This window comes from Carassius auratus, chromosome 10, assembly GCF_003368295.1.
Source record: "Carassius auratus strain Wakin chromosome 10, ASM336829v1, whole genome shotgun sequence".
NCBI classification, from domain to species: domain Eukaryota; kingdom Metazoa; phylum Chordata; class Actinopteri; order Cypriniformes; family Cyprinidae; genus Carassius; species Carassius auratus.
The window spans coordinates 17,510,452-17,530,324 of record NC_039252.1 but is presented as its reverse complement, the minus strand read 5'-3'; positions in this window follow the sequence as shown (position 1 = coordinate 17,530,324).

Genomic DNA, 19,873 nt, shown 5'->3' with positions numbered 1-19,873 from the left:
ATGCTCCGAAGTGCCGATCTGAATCAACCAAGTCGCGAACAGGCTCCGAAGTGCCGATCTGATCAACCGAGTCACTAACATGCTCCGAAGTGCCGAATCAACCGAGTCGCGAACATGCTCCGAAGTGCCGATCTGAATCAACCGAGTCGCGAACAGGCTCCGAAGTGCCGATCTGAATCAACCGAGTCGCGAACAGGCTCCGAAGTCCCGAGCTGAAAACTTCGACCAAAGAATGTAAAAAATAACTCTATTTCTCTAATAACTCTACAACTCTATGAAAGACTCAGATCACGTATCTAAAAATAAATCGCTATAGACAGTAAAAGAGAAATAATAAGAGGAGTGAAGTTTCCTGCTGTTCTGCTGTGTTTGGTCCTCACTCGCGTCTGACGCTCAGCGGCGCGTCTCCGCCCCTCACACGCGCGTTTACAAGGCTAATTAATCATCTTTATTAATTATTATACATTTACTTCATTGTCAGCTTCAGGTACTTCATTTATTATTGTTCAATGAACTGTTTGAAACAAAAAAAGGTTGTATTTCAGTAATAATTCAAAATTATCAAAATAAAATTCATAAAAAAATGGTTTATATTTTAATATCCTTTACAATATAATTTATTTCTGTGATGTGCAGCTGTATTTTCAGCATCATTCCTCCAGTCTTCAGTGTCACATGATCTTTATAAATGATGAAAATATGATGATTTATTATTAGAACGATTAATAGTTGTGCTACCAAATATTATTTTGGAATCTGCAATACTTTTTTAAGGATTCTTCGATGTATCATTTTTTTTTTAAAAAGAACAGCATTCATTCAAAATATAAATCTCTTCTAACAATATTAATCTTTGATATCACTTCTTATCAATTAAACACATCCTGAAAAGATTCTAAAATCTAATAAAGAATACAATTTCTTATGGAAAAAGAAAGGATACAAATTTACTGACCCCAAACTATTGAACTGTAGTGAATATTGTTAGAAAATATTTATATTTTAAATAAATGTTCTTCTTTTTAACTTTTTATTCATCAAAGAATCCTGAAAAAAGTATCACAGGTTCCAAAATAATATTTATCAGCAAAACTGTTGATAATTCTAATAATAAATCATCATATTATTCTGATTTCTGAAGATCATGTGACACTGAAGACTGGAGGAAAGATGCTGAAAATACAGCTGCACATCACATGAATAAATGACACTTTCATGTATATTAAAATAGAAAAATGTTTAATAATATTTCACAATATGACATGTTTTCCAGTATTTTTGATCAAATAAATGTCTTGATGAGTAAAATAAATTCCTGTAAAAAAACATTCAAAATCATTCTGATCCCAAACTCTGACCGGTAGTGTGTGTATGTGTGTGTGTTATATATATATATATATATATATATATATATATATATATATATATATATATATATATATATATAATAAGCCCACTAACACACTAGGCAAGGAAAGTTTATTTATATTTCATACACAATGGTAATTGCAAAGTGCTTTACATAAAAGAAAGTAAATAATCATAAAGAAAATTATAACAAAAGTAAAACAAGCAATTTTAAAACTTTTATAATGATTAAACATTTACTTAATTAAATTAATTTAAAAAACAGTTTACAAAATTATTTTGCATTAAAAAAACAGTGAAAATATAGTGCAATCAGTTCGGACATTGCGCAGTGCTCATTCAATAAATGCACAGCCAAACAGATGAGTTTTAAGTCTAGATGTGACTAGTGTTTTACATCTGATCTCTTCTGGAAGCTGATTCCAACTGCGAGCGGCATAGAAAACTAAAAGCAGATTCCCCTTGTTTTGTGTGAACCCTTGGTATTTCTAACTGCATTACTTGAGGATGTGCTAAACGCCTCCTGATATGATGATCTTCTCAGAAAAGAAGGATGCAAACTCATTGCATTTGCTGTCGGAAAGCATTTCACTGGGAATCTGTCTTCAGTCTATGTCTCGTAACTTTGAACGCTCCTCTGTGCAGTGCAGATCTGAATCAACCGAGGCCGCGAACATGCTCCGAAGTTGCCGATCTGAATCAAACCGAGTCGTGAACATGCTCCGAAGTGCCGATCTGAATCAACCGAGGGCGCGAAACATGCTCCGAAGTGCCGATCTGGAAATCAACCGAGTCGCGAAAATGCTCCGAAGTGCCGATCTGAATCAACCGAGTCGCAAACAGGCTCCGAAGTGCCGATCTGAATCCATCGAGTCGCGAACAGGCTCCGAAGTGCCGAATCAACCGAGTCGCGAACATGCTCCGAAGTGCCGAATCAACCGAGCCGCGAACATGCTCCGAAGTGCCGATCTGAATCAACCAAGTCGCGAACAGGCTCCGAAGTGCCGATCTGAATCAACCGAGTCACTAACATGCTCCGAAGTGCCGAATCAACCGAGTCGCGAACATGCTCCGAAGTGCCGATCTGAATCAACCGAGTCGCGAACAGGCTCCGAAGTGCCGATCTGAATCAACCGAGTCGCGAACAGGCTCCGAAGTCCCGAGCTGAAAACTTCGACCAAAGAATGTAAAAAATAACTCTATTTCTCTAATAACTCTACAACTCTATGAAAGACTCAGATCACGTATCTAAAAATAAATCGCTATAGACAGTAAAAGAGAAATAATAAGAGGAGTGAAGTTTCCTGCTGTTCTGCTGTGTTTGGTCCTCACTCGCGTCTGACGCTCGGCGGCGCGTCTCCGCCCCTCACACGCGCGTTTACAAGGCTAATTAATCATCTTTATTAATTATTATACATTTACTTCATTGTCAGCTTCAGGTACTTCATTTATTATTGTTCAATGAACTGTTTGAAACAAAAAAGGTTGTATTTCAGTAATAATTCAAAATTATCAAAATAAAATTAATAAAAAAATGGTTTATATTTTAATATCCTTTACAATATAATTTATTTCTGTGATGTGCAGCTGTATTTTCAGCATCATTCCTCCAGTCTTCAGTGTCACATGATCTTTATAAATGATGAAAATATGATGATTTATTATTAGAACGATTAATAGTTGTGCTACCAAATATTATTTTGGAATCTGCAATACTTTTTTAAGGATTCTTCGATGTATCATTTTTTTTTTAAAGAACAGCATTCATTCAAAATATAAATCTCTTCTAACAATATTAATCTTTGATATCACTTCTTATCAATTAAACACATCCTGAAAAGATTCTAAAATCTAATAAAGAATACAATTTCTTATGGAAAAAGAAAGGATACAAATTTACTGACCCCAAACTATTGAACTGTAGTGAATATTGTTAGAAAATATTTATATTTTAAATGAATGTTCTTCTTTTTAACTTTTTATTCATCAAAGAATCCTGAAAAAAGTATCACAGGTTCCAAAATAATATTTATCAGCAAAACTGTTGATAATTCTAATAATAAATCATCATATTATTCTGATTTCTGAAGATCATGTGACACTGAAGACTGGAGGAAAGATGCTGAAAATACAGCTGCACATCACATGAATAAATTACACTTTCATGTATATTAAAATAGAAAAATGTTAATAATATTTCACAATATGACATGTTTTCCAGTATTTTTGATCAAATAAATGTCTTGATGAGTAAAATAAATTCCTGTAAAAAAACATTCAAAATCATTCTGATCCCAAACTCTGACCGGTAGTGTGTGTATGTGTGTGTGTTTATATATATATATATATATATATATATATATATATATAAGCCCACTAACACACTAGGCAAGGAAAGTTTATTTATATTTCATACACAATGGTAATTCAAAGTGCTTTACATAAAAGAAAGTAAAATAATCCTAAAGAAAAATTATAACAAAAGTAAAACAAGCAATTTTAAAACTTTTATAATGATTAAAACATTTACTTAATTAAAATTAATTTAAAAACAGTTACAAAATTATTTTGCATTAAAAAAAACAGTGAAAATATAGTGCAATCAGTTCGGACATTGCGCAGTGCTCATTCAATAAATGCACAGCCAAACAGATGAGTTTTAAGTCTAGATGTAAATGTGACTAGTGTTTTACATCTGATCTCTTCTGGAAGCTGATTCCAACTGCGAGCGGCATAGAAACTAAAAGCAGATTCCCCTTGTTTTGTGTGAACCCTTGGTATTTCTAACTGCATTACTTGAGGATGTGCTAATCGCCTTCCTGATATTGATGATCTTCTCAGAAAAGAAGGATGCAAACTCATTGCATTTGCTGTCGGAAAGCATTTCACTGGGAATCTGTCTTCAGTCTATGTCTCGTAACTTTGAACGCTCCTCTGTGCAGTGCAGATCTGAATCAACCGAGGGCGCGAACATGCTCCGAAGTGCCGATCTGAATCAACCGAGTCGTGAACATGCTCCGAAGGGCCGATCTGAATCAACCGAGGGCGCGAACATGCTCCGAAGTGCCGATCTGAAATCAACCGAGTCGCGAAAATGCTCCGAAGTGCCGATCTGAATCAACCGAGTCGCAAACAGGCTCCGAAGTGCCGATCTGAATCCATCGAGTCGCGAACAGGCTCCGAAGTGCCGAATCAACCGAGTCGCGAACATGCTCCGAAGTGCCGAATCAACCGAGTCGCGAACATGCTCCGAAGTGCCGATCTGAATCAACCAAGTCGCGAACAGGCTCCGAAGTGCCGATCTGAATCAACCGAGTCACTAACATGCTCCGAAGTGCCGAATCAACCGAGTCGCGAACATGCTCCGAAGTGCCGATCTGAATCAACCGAGTCGCGAACAGGCTCCGAAGTGCCGATCTGAATCAACCGAGTCGCGAACAGGCTCCGACGTCCCGAGCTGAAAACTTCGACCAAAGAATGTAAAAAATAACTCTATTTCTCTAATAACTCTACAACTCTATGAAAGACTCAGATCACGTATCTAAAAATAAATCGCTATAGACAGTAAAAGAGAAATAATAAGAGGAGTGAAGTTTCCTACTGTTCTGCTGTGTTTGGTCCTCACTCGCGTCTGACGCTCAGCGGCGCGTCTCCGCCCCTCACACGCGCGTTTACAAGGCTAATTAATCATCTTTATTAATTATTATACATTTACTTCATTGTCAGCTTCAGGTACTTCATTTATTATTGTTCAATGAACTGTTTGAAACAAAAAAGGTTGTATTTCAGTAATAATTCAAAATTATCAAAATAAAATTCATAAAAAAATGGTTTATATTTTAATATCCTTTACAATATAATTTATTTCTGTGATGTGCAGCTGTATTTTCAGCATCATTCCTCCAGTCTTCAGTGTCACATGATCTTTAGAAATCATGAGAATATGATGATTTATTATTAGAACTATTAATAGTTGTGCTACCAAATATTATTTTGGAATCTGCGATACTGTTTTAAGGATTCTTCGATGTATATATATTTTTTTAAAGAACATTATTTATTCAAAATATAAATGTCTTCTAACAATATTAATCTTTGATCTCACTTCTTATCAATTTTAAAACATCCTGAATAAAAGATTCTAAAATCTAATAAAGAATACAATTTCTTTAAAAAAAAAAGTAAGGATAAAAATTTACTGACCCCAAACTATTGAACTGTAGTGAATATTGTTAGAAAATATTTATATTTTAAATAAATGCTCTTCTTTTTAACTTTTTATTCATCAAAGAATCCTGAAAAAAGTATCACAGGTTCCAAAATAATATTTATCGGCAAAACTGTTGATAATTCTAATAATAAATCATCATATTATTCTGATTTCTGAAGATCATTTGACAATGAAGACTGGAGGAAAGATGCTGAAAATACAGCTAGATTAGATTAGATTAGATTCAACTTTATTGTCACTGCACATGTAGGTACAAGGCAACGAAATGCAGTTAGCATCTAACCAGAAGTGCAATAAGCAGTAAGTACAGAATAAAGGTCTATAATATGTACAATAACTATACAGGTAAGTATTATGGACATAATTTACAGATATTAAATACTATAAGCACGATATACAGATAGGTGTACTATGAACATACTATACAGATGGGCTATGTAAAAGTGTATGTACACTATAGGCAGAACTATGAACATAATTTACAGTATTGCAATGGACAGTAAAGTGCATAGAAAATATTACAATGTGCAAATGGATTATACAGTGTTCCTGGATGAACAGACAGTAGTGCAAGTAATAACAAGTTACTGTTTTTTGCTTGTTGTGAATAAATAAATAAATCAGTCACAGTGTTGAAGAGGGGGAGGAGTCTATGTGTGTGGTGTGGGGGGTGTTGAGGGGTGTCAGAGGGCAGAGTTCAGCAAGGAGACAGCTTTAGGGAAAAAGCTGTTCCTGAATCTTGTGGTCCTTGTTCGGAGGCTCCTGAAACGCCTCCCGGAGGGAAGAAGGTTAAACAGTCCGTGGTCAGGGTGAGAGGAGTCCTTCAGAATGCTGCGAGCTCGACGTAGACAGCGTTTCCTCTGGATGTCCTCAAGAGCAGAAAGTGGTGTCCCTGTGATGCGCTGGGCAGTTTTCACCACCCTCTGCAGTGCCTTGCGGTCAGCCACTGAGCAGCTCCCATACCAGACTGTGATGCAACTGGTCAGGATGCTCTCGATCGCACACCGGTAGAAGTTCACCAGGATGGATGAAGACAGCTGGTTCTTCTTCAGTGTCCTGAGGAAGAAAAGGCGCTGGTGAGCCTTCTTGACCAGGCTGGAGGTGTTTGTGGCCCAGGACAGTTCCTCCGAGATGGTGGTTCCCAGGAACTTGAAGCTGGAGACACGTTCAACAGCCAGCCCGTTAATGTGGATGGGGTCATGCGTGTTTCCATTCTTCTTCCTGAAGTCCACAATGAGCTCCTTTGTCTTATTGGTGTTAAGGAGCAGGTTATTGTCAGCGCACCATGTGGCCAGGTGCTGTACCTCCTCCCTGTAGGCAGTCTCATCGTTGTCACTGATGAGGCCAATCACCGTGGTGTCATCTGCAAACTTAATGATGGAGTTGGATCCATGCACAGGCTTGCAGTCGTGGGTGTAAAGGGAGTAGAGGAATGGGCTCAGCACACAGCCCTGTGGTACGCCAGTGTTAAGTGTGATGGTGGTGGAGTGGTTGTGGCCTGACCGAACATGCTGAGGCCTGTTGGTCAGAAAGTCCATAATCCAGTTGCAGAGGGAGGTGTTGATGTCCAGGTCTCCAAGTTTTGTGGTCAGCTTGGAGGGAATGACGGTGTTAAATGCTGAACTGAAGTCAACAAACAACATCCTAACATACGTGTTGTTATTGTCCAGGTGTGTGAGTGCAGAGTGCAGCACTGTGCATACTGCATCCTCTGTGCTCCTATTTCTGCGGTAGGCAAATTGGTGTGGGTCCAGTGTGGGTGGGAGGCAGTCTTTGAGGTGTGCTAGGACCAGTCGCTCGAAGCACTTCATAATGATGGGTGTGAGTGCTACGGGGCGATAGTCATTCAGGCACGTTGTGGAGGAGTGTTTCGGTACTGGCACAATGGATGTGGACTTAAAACATGTTGGCACAGTTGCTTGGGTGAGGGACAGGTTGAAAATGTCTGTGAAGACCCCTGCAAGCTGCTCTGCACATGCCCTAAGCACACGTCCAGGAATGCCATCCGGGCCAGCAGCCTTGCGTGCGTTGATCCGGCTCAGTGCAGTGTGGACATCTGTGGAGGTGAGTTTAAGGGGTTGGTGGTCTGCTGAGGGTGAGATTTTGGTGGCCATCTCCTTGCTGTCGCTGTTGAAGCGAGCATAAAAGTCATTTAGCTCGTTAAGGAAGGAGACGTCCGTGACTGTTTGTGTGGAGTTGCTTGACTTGTAGTCACTGATGATCTGGATGCCCTGCCACATGCGTCGGGGGTCAGAGTTGGAAAAGTGTTCCTCTACCTTCAGCTTGTAGCAGTACTTGGCCTTTTTGATGCCCCTTTTCAGGTTAGCCCTGGATTTACTGTAGGCCTGAGCGTCATCTGACCTGAAAGCGGTGTTGCGGGCTTTCAGCAGAAGTCGCACCTCCTTGTTCATCCATGGCTTCTGATTAGGGTATGTTGTTATCTGTTTTTCTGTTGTTACACTGTCAATGGTGGAGTTGATGTGATCCAGTACAGAGGAGGTGTAGATATCAATGTCCGTGTGAGAGCCACAGGCAGTCTGTGAAGCAAACATACTCCAGTCAGTGTGTTGAAACCTGTCTTGAAGTAAAGAGTCTGCTCCAGTTGGCCACACTTTGATGGTCCTCACTGATGGCTTCACACGGTTGATGAGGGGTGAATACTTAGGGGTGAGAAACAAAGAAAGGTGATCAGACTGTCCGAGGTGGGGGAGGGGGCTCGCGATGTAAGCTCCATTGATGTTTGTATAAACATGATCCAAAGTTTTGTCTCCTCTGGTGTGGCAGGAAACATGCTGGTGAAATTTGGGGAGTACTGTTTTTAATTTGCAGTGATTAAAATCACCCGCGACAATAAAAGCAGCCTCTGGGTGAGCAGTCTGTTGTTTACTAATGGATGCATGAAGTTCGTTCAAAGCAAGCTTGGCATTAGCATCCGGTGCAATATAGACTGCGGTTATTATGGTGGAAGTGAACTCCCGTGGCAGATAAAAAGGTCTACATTTAACCATGAGAAACTCTAGGTTAGCTGAGCAGTGTCTCCCAACAATGACAGTGTTCGTACACCAAGCTTTGTTGACATAAATGCACAATCCACCACCTCTTGTCTTGCCGGAGTCATCTGCCGTTCTATCTGCCCGGAGCGTGTAGCGTCCTGCTAGCTCAATAGCATTGTTGGGTACGTCGCTGTGTAGCCATGTTTCCGTGAAAACCATGACATTGCAGTCCATAAGTCTCTTACTGTGGGTGATGCGGAGTCGTAACTCATCCATTTTGTTCACCAGTGACCGCACATTAGCGAGGAAAATGCTGGGTAAAAAGAGCCGGAGCGGTGTTAGCTTTAGCTTGGCTCTTAGACCTCCGCGCTTCCCTCGCCTTTGTTTACGATCTCGACGCCGCCTGCGAGCACTTCCGCCCGGCCGGGTAGAGTGCGAAGCCTCGGTTGTTCTAGCGATCTCAGGGATGAGTCGAAGATTGGTGATAAAACTGCTGGTAAAGTCCTCACCGATATCCAAAAGCTCCTGTCGGGTGTATGATGTTAAAGCAAAGCTGTTCAGTACGAACAGACCCGAGATGAGCAGGAATAATACTGCAAAATTGCAAAAACTGGAGAGACGCTGAGCCTCGCGATGTGTTCGCGCCGCCATCTTGGTCACAATTTCATGTAGAACACTATATAACTAAATTCACTATAGAACAGGAACATCATTTGTTTGGAAATTTTTCTTGCCTATTTTCTTCCTAGCAAAAAATTAATGTATATGCCAAAGTAGAATTCAACAACTTTAGCCGTGATCTCTGTGATCAGCTCATCATCTCTCCATACCCTCTCCACATGGAAGTCTCCTCTTGAACTTGTCACAAGATCACACCAGGTTAACTAAGCCAGTAACCATCAGCTGACCGTGGAATGCCAATTGTGTGTTTCTTTCTCAGTTTTGCATGGTCCCCAATAAACTCAACATGGGATGCCTTTCTGATTTCTTTCACATCAGGGCACTTAACCTCTACAAGGCCACGGGAGGTTCTTCATTTGGGTCCACCCTGGGCCGGCGCTACCTATAGGCGGAGTAGGTGGTTGCCTAGGGCCTCTGGGCTTGGAGCTGGGGCCTCCAAATCATCCCTGTATGCTTGTCCACCAATCAAGAGCAGCAAAATACTAGGCTGTTTGTCACCTGTAGTAAAACCAATTAATATACCCGTTTAAACCTGAGTCACGCCCACCCTCTGAATAGTTGAATGAAGAGATTACATAACGGTTTTATGAATGAGATCCAACTTTACTACAAATAGATCTGATGGCGCAGAAACGAACGCATCCTTAAGGGGCTGCTAAGTGTAAGGCTAAGCAGGCAAGCAAAGTAAGTGCAGCTCGTCATGCAGGTATCATCTATTTTGGAGTGATTGTAATGTATTGTAAAAAAAAATAATAATAATAAACTGAGCCTGACGATCAGCATCGTTTTGGGATAGATCATTTGACGGTTATTTTGAGATCGAAAGAGCGCGATCACCATTGATGGACAAATTCGCTTCTGACACTTTGAATCTGAGCGTACAATGCAGAATTTTGTTAGAAAATAGATACGTTACGAACCGTCCGAAAGAATCTGTTCACGGAAATGAATCGTAATTCCAGTCAGTTTCACTGAGGCGAATTCATGAGGAACTGTTGATCTGAATCTTAAAAAGGAGTCGGTTCTGCTCGATGGAATCGATGACAACCATAGACAGTAAAAGGGAATCTAATATTTTATGCCTCTGAATCAAGGAATCGAGTCCTTTCCTTTGGAATCGATACAGCCCTAGTCAGGCGCTGACTGTCAAAATACTAAGTTCTGAAACGCAGCTGTTTAGCCTACATTTACTGCTCGATCATAATACACCTAACTTACTTCATTTTTTCGTTTTCCAATCATAAATACTGTTGACATATTTATAAAAAAATATTTTAAGCATATGAACAAGCACACCCGATTACAGTTGAAGAAACGAACTAGACTTTTTATTTAGTAGTTTATTTCTATCACTTCCACTAGCAGCTGATTTGTGTATATTCATAGTAAATGTATTTCTCTACAAAACATAATATGAAATATTTGTTTATTATCCAAAATAAGGGGTTAGTGTGTTACTATAAAGAAATTACTGAGCAAATTACTGTCCGGACAGCTCGCCAAAAACGCATGATCTTTACTCTGTTTAATATGATGTTTAAGTGTGAACTCGTGAATTCTAAAAGGTGGATGGGAGGAGGGTGTGGCAGGGGGGCCTCCAACATACATTTTGCCTAGGGCCTCCAAATGTCTAGAACCGGCCCTGGTCCACCACTTTGTCATCTGCACCAAGGTGTGGAGCATCAGGGTGGATGATGAGACCAGATGGAAGAACGTTAACGTCAAAGGTCTCCTCATAGCGGTGAAGAACCTCTGGCTCAAGTTTTAATCCTCTTCACATCGCTCTCTAGAGACCCCGACAGATGTTTACACTGTTTAATGCAAGATATAAATGCATTTAACCTGCAATTACAAATGCATAATGTTTTGATGTTTTAATCCCAAAATGTTGAATACTGATATTTGCAATGATAAAAGAAAGAAAGTGCTTTAAGAAAAATTTGCCTTACTTAAGTGGTAGATTTCTGCCATTTACTGGAAAACATTTAAAATTACAAAAGCACTATATGAACATTCTGAGTAATTTTACTACGCGAATATACAATCAGACATCCCAGTTTCTGTTTTGGTAAAGTCATTAAGTGTCATGTCATTTAGATGAATTAGAATTTAATTTGGGGTCCTGAAATACCTTGGACACTGCACAGAGGTTAAGATGACCATTGCTACATAAAATAAAATAAAAATTGAAACTCATTCTATTATGTTTTAATTTTCCCTTAATAAATTATTCAGTTACTGATGCTATGGACTGACTATTAAAAATTTTTGTCTCTAAACCTCTTTTCTCTTTATTAAAACTTGATCTAGTAGCCTACATGATAGAATCATATGTTTTGCAAATCCGCTCGAAAGACCTGATCTCAAATGATTCGTGAAACGCGATTCGAAATCCCGATCTGAATCAAATGTTTTGCGAACTCCGAAGCCCCGATCAAATGATTCGCGAAACGCGACTCAGAGTCCCGATCTGAATCAAATGTTTTGCGAACTCCGAAGCCCCGATCAAATGATTCGGGAAACGCGATTCGGATCCCGATCTGAATCAAATGTTTTGAACTCGCTCCGAAGCCCCAATCAAATGATTCGCGAAACGCTTTTCGTAGTTCCGATCTGAATCAAATGTTTTGCGAACTCCGAAGCCCCGATCAAATGTTTTGCGAAACGCGATTCGGAGTCCCGATCTGAATCAAATGTTTTGCAAACTCGCTCCGAAGCCCCAATGATTCGCGAAACGCCCTTCGGAGTCCCGATCTGAATCAAATGTTTTGGATCTGTCTTCAAGTCGCCAAACCCGCGTGACTGTCAAATTCGTTTTGGTGCCACCCAGAGCATCAGCTCCGCTGGCGGCGCCGTCAAACAGCGGATCCTGAGCGGACCTATGGCATGCATCAGTCGAGAATTTCTTTGCTGGGACACGGTTGCGCTGAACGATCTTTTGAGTAAGTATTGATATATGAATATATGAATATATATTATTATATTGATATATTGATATATACCTATTGAAACAGGTAGATTAATCAAGTAAGTTCCCCACAGAGCTTTGAAGGCCCTGACACTCACCAGCTAATCAAATGAAAAATAGCTACCGAACAGCCAATCAGAAAAAAGCATTGCTTTATCTGGGTAAGATTTTCACAGGCTCGTGCGCGACACAGATTCAGATGCTCGCTGAAGTAACTTGGGTAACGTAACGGTTACAGAAGAGGACAGCGGCTGTCACTTTTATTATTTCTACAGACTAATCAACGTGGGAGAAGAACATCCTAAGAATATAGTGTCATCTCACCATTGCTGGGGAATATATGTGTCCAGACAGCTGGTACACAGTTTGCAGTTTGATCAGACTATCAGGTGAATTAGCCTATAAAAAAAAATAATAATAAAAATAAACACTAGCCTGTTGAATGCCTGCTAAATCTATCTTAAGTAATTCACAAAGTATTGGCCAAGACAATGACCCCGATTTTTTAAACATAAAGTCTAAGATATGTTTTGGTCTTATGGTTATTATGACCCCGACACACACGCGATTTTGACCATCGTACGTGGTCGGCCGTAGCTTTTGCGCCTATTATTAGCCCACTATTATTATTTTTTTATAGCTATAGTTATACGTTGAAGAGGAAGAGTGGCTACTCTGACAGTTTTACATAAGAGACTTCTATAATAGGCCTATCCATTATACATGATAGTAGGCCTACCCATAATAGTTTGAATTATTTTTAGTTTTTTCTTTCTTTTTATTTCTACTGAACAACCTCCTGGTCCCCATTGTGAAAACGTTCTGCCTAGGCTATTTCATTATATTTTATCCAATGTAAAATATTGATTATTCCATTTGTCAAAATTTCAAAGATGTCAGGGAAGAGGCAAAGGAGCATTCTTTCATGCTTTGCTCTAAAAGATCAGCTCCCTAAAAAGGTGGCTAGATCAGAGGAGGAGACTGTGGATAAGACAGTAGTGGAGGCAGTGGAGGAGGCAGTTAGGGAACCAGTAGACGATGGGTCCATGGAAGAGACTGTGGAGGACACCATAGAGGAAACAGTGGAGAGCCCACTGGAAACAGGGAGAAAGAGAGGGTTAAGTGGAGCAGCCACCTATAGGTGTTCCTTTAAGAAGGAGTGGTCAACCCGATGGCCGTTCATCACAATGGGAACCACCAGCTCTTTTTACTGGTGCTCAGTCTGCAGACAAGAGAGCTCCTGTGCCCATCAAGGTGTGAGGGACATAAGCAGGCATGTGGAAAGCAAGGGACATCAAACCAAGGAACAGGCTCTAAAATCAGCTAGCAGTGTTGCACAGTTCTACACACCAGCAACTTCTGTTGGAGGCATGAGTGTACAAGAGGCCAAGGTACATAGCAAAGGAAAACCAAAAGGCTATTGGAAATGTTATGTAATGTTGTAATTGTAGGTTATATTACACTGAACACTTATCTAATGCTTTATGAGTTATTTAATTAATTTGTTTCTGTTGCAGACCAGGAGGGCTGAGGTGAAGGTTGCCGTTGCAATGGTGCAGCACAATGTTCCATTTGCCGTTGCTAACCATTTCAGCCCCTTGTACAAATAATGTTTTGGAGACTCCCCCACGGTTCATAGCTTTCAGAGCGCAAGCACCAAAACAACGTGCATCATAAATGAAGCAGTGGCACCTCATTTTAAGAAGGAACTGGTGATGAAGATGAGAGAGAATCCCTTCACACGTGTCACAGATGGCTCAAATGATACTGGTATGAGTTTAACAACTACCAGTTATTTGCATTTTTTATCCATTTCTACATGCACACTCATACAATTTTTGAACAACATGTTGATTTAGTTATGCACTTTATTGTTACAGGTCTAGAGAAGATGAATCCCCTCACAGTACGAATATTTGACAGCAACAAAGTTGTGCACAGATTCTTTGATATGTGCACCACAAGTGGGCGGAACTGTGGAACTGCTGAAGTGATTTATAAAAAAATCAATGACACCCTGCAGGAAAGCAACATCCCTTGGAGAAACTGTGTAGGTCTCTCTATTGACAATGCTCCTGTAAATACAGGTGCCACAATTCAATTGCAGCCAGAATGCTGAGGGAAAATGGCAGCATTTACATACATGGATGCCCCAGTCATATTATGCACAACACTGCCAAAGAGGCAGGGCAGAGGTTTTTGGAAGTACATTAAAAAATTTACACTTTATATTACCAATCTGTTAAGTCCAATGCCAAGTAAAACAGTTTGCTGATAGTGTTGTATTAATTATTGGAATTCATGTATTTCAGATATCCAGGTTTGATCCTGAAGATCTGGCAGTGGATGTTGGGTATTGGTTTAAGGGAAGCACCAATCTTAAAGGTTACCTGGCAGGTTTGTGGTTCAACCAGCTCTACTTTTATACAACAAAATGCAGACTTTTTTTAATATTAATGTTATATATATAGCTTTAGGTGGTGCCATTGGCGTCAGGAAGCAGACAGACTGGCTAAACCGACCGTCTGCTAGCTGCCTCCCGTCAAAGAGGTCAGTTAATTCTCAGCATATAGAGACTCTTTCACCTAGATATCACACTATAGAGACTGTGTCTGTTCCCCGAACTAGAAAATACAAAAATCGTCCAAACCAAGTTAAGACTAACAATTTAATTGAGGTTCAACAAATAAAAAACAAATGCAATATGGATAAACAAATGATAAAGCTTGGCTTATTGAATATCAGATCAATTTCTACGAAAACACTTTTTGTAAATAATATGATAACTGATCATAATATAGATGTGCTCTGTATGACAGAAACTTGGCTAAAACCTGATGATTACATTATTTTAAAGAGTCCACCCCCCAAGATTACTGTTATAAACATGAGCTGCGTCTAAAAGGCAAACGGGGAGGAGTTGCTTCAATTTATAACAACGTTTTCAGGATTTCTCAGAGGGCAGGCTTCAAGTATAACTCATTTGAAGTAATGGTGCTACATATAACATTATCCAGAGAAACCAATGTTAATGATAAATCCCCTGTTATGTTTGTACTGGCTACTGTATACAGGCCACCAGGGCACCATGAAGACTTTATTAAAGAGTTTGGTGATTTTACATCCAAATTAGCTCTGGCTGAAGATAAAGTTTTAATAGTTGGTGATTTTAATATCCATGTCGATAATGAAAAAGATGCATTGGGATCAGCATTTATAGACATTCTGAACTCTATTGGTGTTAGACAACATGTTTCAGGACCTACTCATTGTCGAAATCATACTCTAGATTAAATGCTGTCACATGGAATTGATGTTGATAGTGTTGAAATTATTCAGCCAAGTGATGATATCTCAGATCATTATTTAGTTCTGTGCAAACTTCATATAGCCAAAATTGTAAATTCTACTTCTTGTTACAAGTATCGAAGAACCATCACTTCTACCACAAAAGACTGCTTTTTAAGTTATCTTCCTAATGTATCCAAATTCCTTAGCATATTCAAAACCTCAGAACAACTTGATGATGTAACAGAAACTATGGACTCTCTCTTTTCTAGCAATTTAAATACAGTTGCTCCTCTACACTTAAGGAAGGTTAAGGAAAACAGTTTGACACCATGGTATAATGAGCATACTCGCACCCTAAAGAGAGCAGCCCGAAAAATGGAGCGCAGCTGGAGGAAAACAAAACTAAAGGTATTTTGTATTGCTTGGCGGGAAAGTAGCATGTCCTACAGAAAAGCATTAAAAACTGCTAGATCCGATTACTTTTCTTTTCTTTTAGAAGAAAACAAACATAACCCCAGGTATTTATTCAATACAGTGGCTAAATTAACGAAAAATAAAGCCTCAACAAGTGTTGACATTTCCCAACACCACAACAGTAATGACTTTATGAACTACTTTACTTCTAAAATCGATACTATTAGAGATAAAATTGCAACCATTCAGCCGTCAGCTACAGTATCCCATCACACAGTGCACTATAGACCCCATGAGGAACAGTTCCACTCATTCTCTACTATAGGAGAGGAAGAATTGTATAAACTTGTTAAATAATATAAACCAATATGTTAGACCCTTTACCATCTAAGCTCCTAAAAGAGGTGCTTCCAGAAGTCATAGGTCCTCTTCTGACTATTATTAGTTCCTCACTGTCATTAGGATATGTCCCCAAAACCTTCAAACTGGCTGTTATTAAGCCTCTCATAAAAAAAAAAAAAAAAAAAACACAACTTGACCCCAAAGAACTTGTTAATTATAGACCAATCTCGAATATCCCTTTTGTGTCCAAGATACTAGAAAAAGTGGTATCCTCACAATTATATTCCTTCTTAGAGAAAAATGGTATATGTGAGGATTTCCAGTCAGGATTTAGACCGTATCATAGTACTGAGACTGCTCTCCTTAGAGTTACAAATGATCTGCTCTTATCATCTGATCGTGGGTGTATCTCTCTATTAGTTTTATTGGATCTTAGTGCTGCGTTTGACACAATTGACCACAGCATTCTTTTGCATAGACTTGAACACTTTGTTGGCATCAGTGGAAGTGCATTAGCATGGTTTAAATCGTACTTATATGACCGCCATCAGTTCGTAGCAGTGAATGAAGATGTATCATATCGATCACAAGTGCAGTATGGAGTACCTCAAGGCTCAGTACTAGGGCCGCTACTCTTCACGCTTTATATGTTACCCTTGGGAGATATCATCAGGAAACATGGTGTTAGCTTTCACTGTTATGCTGATGATACTCAGCTCTATATTTCCTCGCAGCCCGGTGAAACACACCAATTTGAAAAACTAATGGAATGCATAGTCGATATAAAAAATTGGATGACGAGTAATTTCTTACTGCTAAATTCAGAAAAAACAGAGGTGTTAATTATAGGGCCTAAAAACTCTGCTTGTAATAACCTAGAACACTGTCTAAGACTTGATGGTTGCTTTGTCAATTCTTCGTCATCAGTTAGGAACCTAGGTTGTACCATTTGTAAAACCATTTGTAAAACTGCATTTTTCCATCTCAAAAATATATCTAAATTACGGCCTATCCTCTCAATGTCAAATGCAGAAATGTTAATCCATGCATTTATGACTTCAATGTTAGATTATTGTAATGCTTTATTGGGTGGTTGTTCTGCACGCTTAGTAAACAAACTACAGCTAGTCCAAAATGCAGCAGCAAGAGTTCTTACTAGAACCAGGAAGTATGACCATATTAGCCCGGTCCTGTCATAGCTGCACTGGCTCCCTATCAAACATTGTATAGATTTTAAAATATTGTTTATTACTTATAAAGCCCTGAATGGTTTAGCACCTCAGTATTTGAATGAGCTCCTTTTACATTATAATCCTTTACGTCCGCTACGTTCTCAAAACTCAGGCAATTTGATAATACCTAGAATATCAAAATCAACTGCGGGCGGCAGATCCTTTTCCTATTTGGCGCCTAAACTCTGAAATAACCTACCTAACATTGTTCGGGAGGCAGACACACTCTTGCAGTTTAAATCTAGATTAAAGACCCATCTCTTTAACCTGGCATACACATAACATACTAATATGCTTTTAATATCCAAATCCGTTAAAGGATTTTTAGGCTGCATTAATTAGGTAAACCGGAACCGGAAACACTTCACATAACACCCTATATACTTGCTACATCATTAGAAGAATGGCATCTACGCTAATATTTGTCTGTTTCTCTCTTATTCCGAGGTCACCGTAGCCACCAGATCCAGTCTGTATCCAGATCAGAGGGTCACTGCAGTCGCCCAGATCCAGTACGTATCCAGACCAGATGGTTACTGGTGGACTGTGTGATTACTAACAGGCTATTAACAAAAATGTGTCTCTATGCCTCTTTTCTCTTTATTAAAACTTGATCGAGTAGCCTACGTGATAGAACCAAATGTTTTGCAAATCCGCTCGAAAGACCCGGGGCCCGTTCTTCGTACGTCGCTAACTCAGTTAGCTGGATTTGAATGTTGCCGATTTGCCGTGATCTTGGATCATTTGGTTCTTCGAAGCTCATCCCGGAGCTGCTGTCATAGCAACAGGTCCGTTAGCTTAAACCTGCTCGGGAGCAGGCTTATTTCATGTAAACAGGATTCTTTTCAACCAGAACTGATACTCAAAATATGCCTGCTACCACCGCTACTTTATAACAAGAGTATCGTACTGATCCAGGGACAATAATTTAAAATAATAATTAAAAAAATTATTTAAAAATAATATAAAAATGTTGTGTAGTCCATAACAGCCTACTATAGACACAGCCAGTTTTACTCACTGAAATATTTATTTGTCATAAAAGTATTACTTCATAATTGTATTAGAGTCTTACACACATGCTATACAGATAATAGAGTCGTCCATTATTTTGAGTGATGACTGCTATTATAAGAGTGGCTTGATGGAGCGCAGGAGATGCAGATATCATGATATTGACCCTTTAGAAACTTTCATTAATGCTGTCACGTAACAAATCTGTCCAAATATAAAATGAAATGAATAGATAATTTCTACATTGAAATAAAAATGTAAAGACTGCACAACTATTATAAATTGCGAATCTAAATAATTGGGAATAATGAAAAAAAATTCTAATAAAATAAAAAAATTTATCTATTATCTGTTTCATGCAATTTGTCAAATTTGTCAAGTTTTTCGTCAGGTGTCGTTTTAAATTATATGACGTCATTACATTGCCGTCTTGCCACCAGCCAATCGCTGCACTGCTGATCATGGTTTCGAGTATCGATACATATCCCCTTTTGAGCCAACACATGAACGCGCAATTATCTCTGATTAGTATCGCTGGATTGAGTTATCTTACACAACAGGTGTGTTCGAAGAACCCTATTAGCCGGATCATGATTAGCACGATGATATCATCTTGGATATGTGTCATTTGATCTCGGATGTAATAAGCGACGTACAAAGAACGGCCCCCGATCTGAATCAAATGTTTTGGATCCGCCTTCAAGTCGCCAAACCCGCGTGACTGTCAAATTAGTTTAGGCGCCGCCCAGAGGATCAGTTCCGCGGGCGGCGCCATCAAACAGCTGATTCCTGAGCGGGCCCATGGCGTGCATCAGCGGAGAATTTCTTCGCTAGGAAAACAGTTGCGCTAAACCCTCTTTTGAGTAAGTTTTGATATATTGCGACATTGACAGCATTGGTTTCTAAATCATCTTGTATATTAATGATTGTAAAGCGTTGTTTGATATTAGGACAACTTTAACATGTTCACTCGTGGATAATGGTTTAGCGCTAACTTCTAGCTAGCTGTACATTATTAAGGTTGCATTTTTGTAATTTTGGTCTCGTGTGTGTGTGTGTGTGTGTGTGTATCTGCCTCTTTATAGTGAAAATTAAGCTTCAGCATTTTAATCACTGTTTGAGTTGGTTCAGACAATAGGCCGCCTGTTTGGATATCAAAAAGTGCGGGCTTATGTGCTAATGTTAGCTACCATCAATAGGGCTTGGGCTTCGTGATGTCATTACTTGGCGTGGCCACCACGTTGACACCGCCTCCTTTACTGCTACTAGGGCTACTGCGCAGTGTTTAGACATACTCCTCTCATTCGTCTTAATTTGATTAATTAAAAATCTATTTCAA